General features: G+C 32.0%; 1 long non-coding RNA gene across 2 annotated transcripts in view; it reads right to left on the reverse strand.

Moving 5' to 3' along the window:
* Positions 1-8,382, reverse strand: part of LOC136270160 (uncharacterized) — a 28,904-nt gene extending 20,522 nt beyond the window's left edge. The window contains exons 1-5 of one of the 2 annotated variants that reach the window (XR_010707893.1): positions 8,190-8,382; positions 7,685-7,822; positions 4,606-4,743; positions 290-2,592; positions 102-187 (exon numbers count right to left, since the gene is read on the reverse strand). This is a non-coding gene — a long non-coding RNA (uncharacterized lncRNA). Of the gene's footprint in view, positions 1-101; positions 188-289; positions 2,593-4,605; positions 4,744-6,441; positions 6,577-7,684; positions 7,823-8,189 lie in introns of those variants that run through there. The other variant, XR_010707892.1, reaches the window with a different exon arrangement.
* Between the last annotated feature and the right edge of the window lie 475 nt (positions 8,383-8,857).

The raw sequence follows: 8,857 nt of genomic DNA on the forward strand, positions 1-8,857 counted from the left end.
CCGTAAAAGTTCCATGTAATTTGTTATTCGTATTGCTCTTTTTCTATGTATATTCTATATAATGTTCTTTTTTCAAAACACTATTATTCTCGGTAACTTACTTGGTATTCTTTATGTGGTAATTACTTCTGAGCATTCCTTAAAACATCGTTCTCATGTCTTCACATTTATAGGACACCTGTTCTCCCTGTAAATAAATTGCAAAATGTGTCAGGTAAGAAAGAAGAAAGGATCACTGTTCCTATAATTATGTTAAATTAAATTATGATTTTTGTTTATAATATATTACCGTTAATGATAAAATCGGAAGATTTCATTTCACTAAAAAAGCCATCACCACCGGGATCCAAGAATATTTTCTCCGATTCAGACGATCTTTGTTCTTATATCGGTGCATATATTTCTCTCATGTTCAGGTCACCCGGACTATTTAAGAACATATTTCAATTTTAATTTTGAAGACAAAATGCAAAACTTTGAGAAAGGGAAATGATTCATACAAATGTGAACATGTGTCACATTACTGTTACGTAAGATCGCTCAAATACCTATTATTTTCAACAAAGTCATTTTAGAAAAAAAAAAAGATAACAATAATTTAAGTTTATTGTAAAAGTGGTAATTTACGCGTGGGGGGGAAATTTACACTAGTTACGCAGTACGCTGAAATCCGCTAAATCTACCCCGTGCGTATGGGAAAAACCCCAAAAAACGTAAATATAGTAAATCAATCATCTGCGTATTTAGTTCCAATGTGTCTTTTGTTTGACAATGTCTTTTATTTAAATACATTGAGATATATCATTGAAGCCATTGGAAGTAAAACAAGTAGATTGAGGTAAAAAAAAATAATATCAACGTCAAACAATAACATTCTTTACCATCAACAAGTCACATTTGATATCACATTATTTTAGTATCCTAACTGTCAAATATGTGCAAAACATATCAACTTTGGTTTCGTTTTGTTATTTTTGGCAACCTACGCTTTAGTCATACATTGTTCAGAGCTCAAAATGTTATATGTGCATACGTGCATCCTTCATAATCCCTTTTAAGCACCAAAATATAATATCATTGCTTCTAAGTATCACTTTTATCTGATCATACTAAGAAAAAAAAATCACTTACCATACTTTTCCCAAAACTGCCGTCATAACAATGATATCACCTAATATGTTGTTAATTGTTACATTGCGCATTGCATGCACCATTCGCGGTCTTCTTTTCTCTTTTTTTTTTTACATTTGAATTGTACACGAAATATACAGTACGGTTTGCAAAAAACAACGTCTTAAGATATTAAATACCGTAAGTTAAATTGATTCGTATATCAGCGACATATAGTAAGATCGGATTAGACATTGTAAACATTTATGTATATTATATACGTACTTACCTGCTTTGAGGACGATAGCAAGTTTATAATTCCCTAAAACAGATACTCATTCATCTGGCGACGTTGCAAAAAATAATTGCTATCGAGGGGAACATTAACTTTCTATTGTCCGAATAGTCAGAGAATATATAATATACAGTTTTTTATTATGATTAAAACTGTATTTGTCATCGATTCATGTTGATATATTTAACAAATAATAGTTATCAAACTTTGAATTTAATTTGGCAACTTGAATTACAACATGCGTTTTCCTCTTTTAAAATCGACAGAAATCAATTATGTGGGCGTAAAGTTTCGATAACTATACACCATGGGTATGGAAACTTTTTTCATTATTATATCGAGTAGCAGTTTTTTCCCTCGTAATTTTACATAAAGAACATTCACAACAAATGAATTGAATATTAATAAGTCAAATTACTAAACCCTGTAATACAAGTAGTATTGGTAAATTGTTGAAATTTAACATAAAAAACACACAGTATAAGTCGTTATAATCAAAATACGATAAAACAAATTTTGTCCAACTTACGTTGTTTGAATTTATTTTGTTTCAGTGACCTTAATAAAGGTATATCACTCAAAACAAACACTGTAGATATCTGGTAAATTTCCATTTTATTGGACTTACCTTGATTTCTTTTTAATTTCTCTTCATTTTTTATTGACAATTTCAAATTTACATCAGTATTAACAATGCAGTGTAAAACATTTGAATAATCTATTCATATATCCATCTATGCATAATTTCAGATATGGTATATGTACTCACGTACGTTGCACAATTCTCCTTGATACATAAACCCTTTTATTACATTTAGTTAAGCATGTTCGATTGATACGGAAGTACTGGCTTATTACGTTACTACAATGCGTGTTTGCCACAAATAAAACGTAAATATATTTATGTTATTACTACTTCATTTTAATCGCATCGTGTAATTAAAAAAAATGTTTTTACCAACTTTTTTTTTCAGTATCATTTTTTAAGATATTCTTTTTATAATAATAAGTTGCTTGTTTCGTCTGTGCCTTTGTGTTTGTCTACTCACGTGATTTACATAAGTCCCCTTCATATCCATCATCACATCCAGTTAAGCAAGAGCCATTGACATTGGAGCATTGTTTTACATCACGACAGTGTCCACATGTTTCATTACATTCAAAACCATACGATCCTTTGTTACATCCTTAAACAGTAAAAAGGTATATAAAGATATTAATTGTACAAAATGTAATATTGTTTGAACAATGCATGGTGGCGCAAAAACAGTATTTTTGCTTTAATATGATGTAACGCTTGCAATGTTGACCATATACTATGTGATTTGTAAGCCTTGATATGAACTTGTAGTGATATGCTATGAAAAATTCTATGATAAATTGAATTAAATGCTCAACGACATTTATGCTATTGTATGCGACCACATTAAACCAAAGAACACATTATCATACAGCAGTTTTGATCATATTCAAGTAAGTCATAAAATGAATTAACAATAATTTGAAATTCAAATAACATTATTTTTTGAAACACTAACAATAGAAAAAAGGTTTATCTATATTGTTACTGATACGTGAAAGGTGTTTTAATACAAATATTTTCTTCCATTTCTATCTGTATTGAATTATACTCATAAGTAATTATTGTAAAAAATCTTGAAATTTTGAAAACCCAGACTGTAAAAGCAAAACAATGCGAGTAAGGTGGTAAACATGTTTCGGTGGATCAACGTTAATTGACGATGGGGGGGGGGGGATGGGTGGGGTGTAAAATACTGTATACTTGCAATGAAATGATGTTGAATAATAAGATAAATAGGTAATATATCAAGCAGTAATATTTTTTTAGATTATTCATAAAATTGAGGATTTAACCAACTTTTAGAACATAAAAAAGCCCGTTTGCTTCTTTAATTGTTTTTCAATTTTTTTTTAAAGTGAACCATGAACATCAGATTGCGTTGACAGCTATACTGTGTATATGATATTTATATGAATAAATGATAAACGCATCAATGGTTACATTGCCTCCTGATGTTGCCTCCTGAGAAGCGGGAATGAGGGAAGGCTTGTATTCTATTTACATATAGGAACATATTAAGGACAGTGTTAATTTGGAAGTGAATGCTCATGTTTTGATGTCGTCGGTCCTTTGACACACCAAGCGGTGCATACCAATTGGTGCGAGTTAGCGTGGTATGATAATGCTTATATTTATATTTTATTACTGATGTCTACTTGCATGAAGTATTGTGTATCGCCGCTATAAAGCCATTATTTACGCTCTTGGTCAGGGATATGAAAAATACATGGACCGACCATATAAACATGTTATTTAGAAAGCTTCCGCCACAAAAACAAGGTGCCAGAAACTTTGTGGAGAAAAATATTTTTAATTAGGGAGTAGGTATATATTAATGTTTGTTTTTCAAAAGTACATATGAAATAGGTTATTTTTGATTGAAAGGTTCATTTAATCTTATTAGAAACGTATAGCTCAATTTGTACTCACGTATTTATATACATATATTTTAAAAAGATGTAATTTCGACCAAATTTTCTTAATTAAAATTGAAATGAATACAACTTTGACCCTTCTGGCATTGGATACTTTCAATGTATATTTATCAACATTGCTTTAATAATTCTCATTTCTACCTTAGCTTGCACAAAGTAAATTTCCCTAAGAACCATGCTAGGTTTGCGCTTTTAAGTACTTTCAGTACTTTGATTTCATATAACAGTTGTGCCAAACATGTTTGTACATGTAGCCTTATTGAACCGTTAGCTCTCTGATTGTAGCCATGGATACAACCAAATTCATGCAAACCATTTGCCTCACGATATTTGTTAATGCATCATTGAATTTCTTATTATACGTATTTCTAAAATACGTATTTTACAATCATCTCTATGATGACCTTTTTCATAAACAGTTAAGCATTTTTAATTTGTGTCAAAGCATTGGTCAATATCATGACATTTTCCACAGTTTTTGTGTGTACTCAACGCCCTATGACATGTTGTCACCACCGTAATTATTCAAAAACAATCAGCATGAAAAAAAATCAACATCGGTGATTTAAACTATGGACACATATACATTTCGATGTTATGAATCGCATGATTATTAAGATCGCGATGTTCGAAAAAAAAAAGCAGAGCGATCTTAACATTTGTCTCAATATCTGCATACTAACGTATTGTACACAAGTCCCCTTCAAAACCAGCAGCACATCCTGTTATGCATGTTCCGTCGATATTGGAGCATTGATTCACATCACGGCAGTGTCCACATGTTTCATTACATCCATTACCATACGATCCTCTGTCACATTCTACAATGATTAGAAATAATAGTTTTATATTATCCCATATACCTGATAAATAACATAAAAACCAAGTTATCTGAGAATAGTTTATTTGGCGCTTCTGGCCACCGGAAATTATGGAGGCTACCGCAGGGCCGCCCCCAACAAAAGCAAGCAAGCAAAAAGCAAAGCAACAAGCATTGCTCGGAATAATAAGAAATAAATAAAATTAGCATAAATAGTAAATACCTCACGGGTAAAATGAACGATTTTTTATTACTGCTGCATTCTGTTCTATCTATGATACCCTCGCGTGGTTTAAGCCGAACATAAATAAATTATTATTATAATTATTATTATTATAATTATTATTATTTCTTTCATAATTCGGTAATACCATGATTTCTTTAAACCTTTCGGTATATAGCGGTGTAATGTTTACATTTTTTCGGCTCACTTGACCTACATTGTCGACCTATACCTGTATCATAGTGTTTACAGAGTTTTTACATTTGTATTTTATTCCAAGTTTGTGTTTTGTCTTGTTTGCAGCTTTTACGACATTAAATCATTATCTATCTGTCTACGTTGTCTGAATCAATTGTGAGACAGGACTGTTATGTTGGACATGAATGAACATGTAGTCTGTATACACAATTAGCATTCTGGCAGAAAGGAAATGAGAACACTGCTGTCATTGTAGAAGTAACATATCCGGAGAAGGAATCAATTAGAGTCACAGAATCTATTTACATCATCACACCCGGTGCATGCATCACTGCATTTCTTCATCTTATTTTTTTTTTTTAGAAAAAAAACTACTCAGACATGCTAGTCGAAATATAAGAGGAAATTAATCGATACAAATGACGCAAGAAGGTTTTTTTCTGTTAAGAATTGCATTGCCCTTTAATTGCCCTTTAATTTATTTCTTCTTTAAAAAAAAATGATAATCATTGTCATGTACTTATAAATATTGTATGCTAATTTATTGTTAATAGATAAACATGCTTTTTGATTTGGGTTGGGATATTTATTTTTTATTTTGGAGTTTATATTCTAAACATTATCAATTATTCTAGGCCAGCATCTATATTAAAACAGTGTTATTGATTTTCACAGAAATGGTTTGTTAGAGTGTGTTATCATTCCTGCTATCTCTAATATTCGATACTGAGTGCGCGATCATCCCTGCTTAATATCGCATCAATACAAGAGTGCAGCCATTCCTGCTTGTTTTGGTGGTGGCTGCAGCGGAGTACTAATGAGTGTGTGATCATCCTTGCTGGTGGTCTTACCATTGCGTCGCAAATATGCGGTACTCCCTGATTGTGTAATGTTTCCGTTGTTGGCGAAAGTGTGCGATATTGTCTGCTTGCGTAAACGCTGATACCTGTTGAGTTGCGCATGCTGCAATCATCACCGGCTGAATTACATAGAGTCCCTACATAGGTGCAGGCACGCTGAATAGATATGCATTTTTACATACTTGCAACAATCAGAGCTTTTCAAGTCTATCTCGAGTAGGGGTCTGTGGGGGAACACATGCAGCGACCCTCTTTCACGTTATACAAAATTATACAGTTTTATCTGATAAAGACAGCAATGATTCTACAAAGAATATGTAACCATTTTATAATATTACAAGTACACTATAAATTTACCTGATTATCAATACACTGCAATGCATGCTTACATATGTGAAACATATTCATAAGCACTCACGTGTTTTACACAAGTCTCCCTGATATCCACCATCACAACCAGTTAAGCATGTTCCATTTGTGAAAAAGCATTGGTCGATTTCATGACAGTTTCCACATTTCTCTTTGCAATCGAAGCCGTATGAACCGTTGTCGCAACCTTAATTATGAAAAAGTATTCGGTTGAAAAATGATCAGCATATGTGATACACAAACATTAATACATTCTGATGTTTTGAAAAAAATTATAAAATATTTTTTTGGACTACCATTACATATATTTTATACATTTTAAGACGTACTAAACACACGTTTAAAATGTCATGATTAGTATACGTAATACAGAGAAAGCAAAGATATATTCAGTTGGAAACGTTTCTAGTGATATTTCATGACTAAAGTTTTTATAATTTAAACCAGAGATAAAGTTTAAATCGACATGTTTCTGAGTAAAATATTGACATCATGGTGTTTATTGTGACGTCATATCGATGAAAGGAATTTTTACTCAATCGATCGCTGAGAGTTGCCTTTTCATACCCGCCTACACTTATTTCCAAAATACACTCGTAGACATGCTAGGGGAAATATAAGGACAAAATAGATACACAATTATGCAGTTTGAAATTCTACGTATTTTACAATCATCTGTATGATAATCTTTATCATAATCAGTTAAGAATTTTTTTATTTGTGTCAAAACATTGGTCAATATCACTACAGTTTCCATAGTTTATGTGTGAATTCAACGCCCAATGACATGTTTTCACCACCTTAATTATTAAAAAATAATCAGCCTGAAATAACTGATCAACATATGTTACCATTGCGTCGCAAATATACGGCACTGCCTGCTTGTGTTATGTTTGCGTTGTTGGCGAAAGTGTGCGATACTGTCTGCTTGAGTAAACGCTGGAACCTGCTGAGTTGTGCATGCTGCAGTCATTACTGCCTACATAACATAGAGTCCCCATATAGCTGCAGATGCGCTAATTAACTATGTCTTTTTTTTTTTTTTTTTACATATTTGCAGAACTCAGAACTATTCAAGTCTATCTCGAGTACGGGCCTGCTGGGGAACAAATGCAGCGAACCACTTACACGTTATACAAAATTATACAGATTTTTTCTGATAAAGACAGCAATGACTCTACAAAGAATATGTAACCATTTTATAATATTTACAAGTACACTTTGAATTTACATGATTATCAATACACTGCAATGCATGCTTACATATGTGAAACATATTTACAAACGCTCACGTGTTTTACACAAGTCTCCCTGATAACCACCATCACAACCAGTTAAGCATGTTCCATTTGTATAAAAGCATTGGTCGATTTCACGACAGTTTCCACATTTCTCTTTGCAATCAAAGCCGTATGAACCGTTGTCGCAACCTTAATTATGAGAATTTTTTGGGTTGAAGAATTATCAGCATATGTGATACACAAACATAAATACATGCTGATGTTTTGAAACATATTTGATTGGACTGTCATTGCATATATTCTAGAAATTTTAAGAAGCACTTAACACACGTTTAAAATGTCACTATTGTTCTGTTATATAATGATCCGAGACAGTGTTTTATGTTTCCGCTTTATACAATTTAATATCGTCTTGTAGTTGCATAAACGACATTTGAATCAATCTTCATTTATACAACTTTAGAATTAAGGTATTGATTACCAATCAAATGACTTGATTTGACAAAAGATCGTTATATTCAAAGCTTGGCTAGTGCCTTGCCGATTTTCTACTCACGTGTTTCACATAATTCTCCACTAAAACCAGCATCACATCCAGTTAAGCAAGAACCATTGACATTGAAGCATTGGTTGACATCACGACAGTATCCACATGTTTCTTTACATTCAAGACCATATGATCCTTTCTCACATCCTTAAACATTTATAAAGGTATAGTTAGGGCTTTGTGAAAAAAGTAAGGGAGCATAAGCCAAAATCAAACCTCGTATTTTATATATAGTTGTAAACTTTTGTGTCAACTATGCGATTTTTGATAATTAAAATTTTGAAATAGTGTGTAAATCGGGCTAAATCTACAACACTATATCCTACATGTAACTGGCCTTACTAAAACTATTTTTGCATATTTGCTTCAAGGTAAAAGAACGACAAATGTGACAACAGCAAATAACTTCTAAAAAGCTCTTAGAGATGTATAGGTTTCTTAAAAGAAACCCAATCCCATTAAAAGGGGGGGGGGGGGAAATACCAAATAAACCAAAAATAACAAAATAAAACAAAACAAAGAAACCATACTTTTGTGTTTTTCTCCATCTGGATGTACGTTTGCCAAATTAAACTTTAAGTACAGTATACTTTTATAAATTTTACTGTGATCTTATTCTTTGTTTATTTCGTCTTTTCATTTTTTTTATCAAAACTAAAAAAAAAACTAAATCTACA

Source organism: Magallana gigas, chromosome 1 (genome assembly GCF_963853765.1).
Source record: "Magallana gigas chromosome 1, xbMagGiga1.1, whole genome shotgun sequence".
NCBI classification, from domain to species: domain Eukaryota; kingdom Metazoa; phylum Mollusca; class Bivalvia; order Ostreida; family Ostreidae; genus Magallana; species Magallana gigas.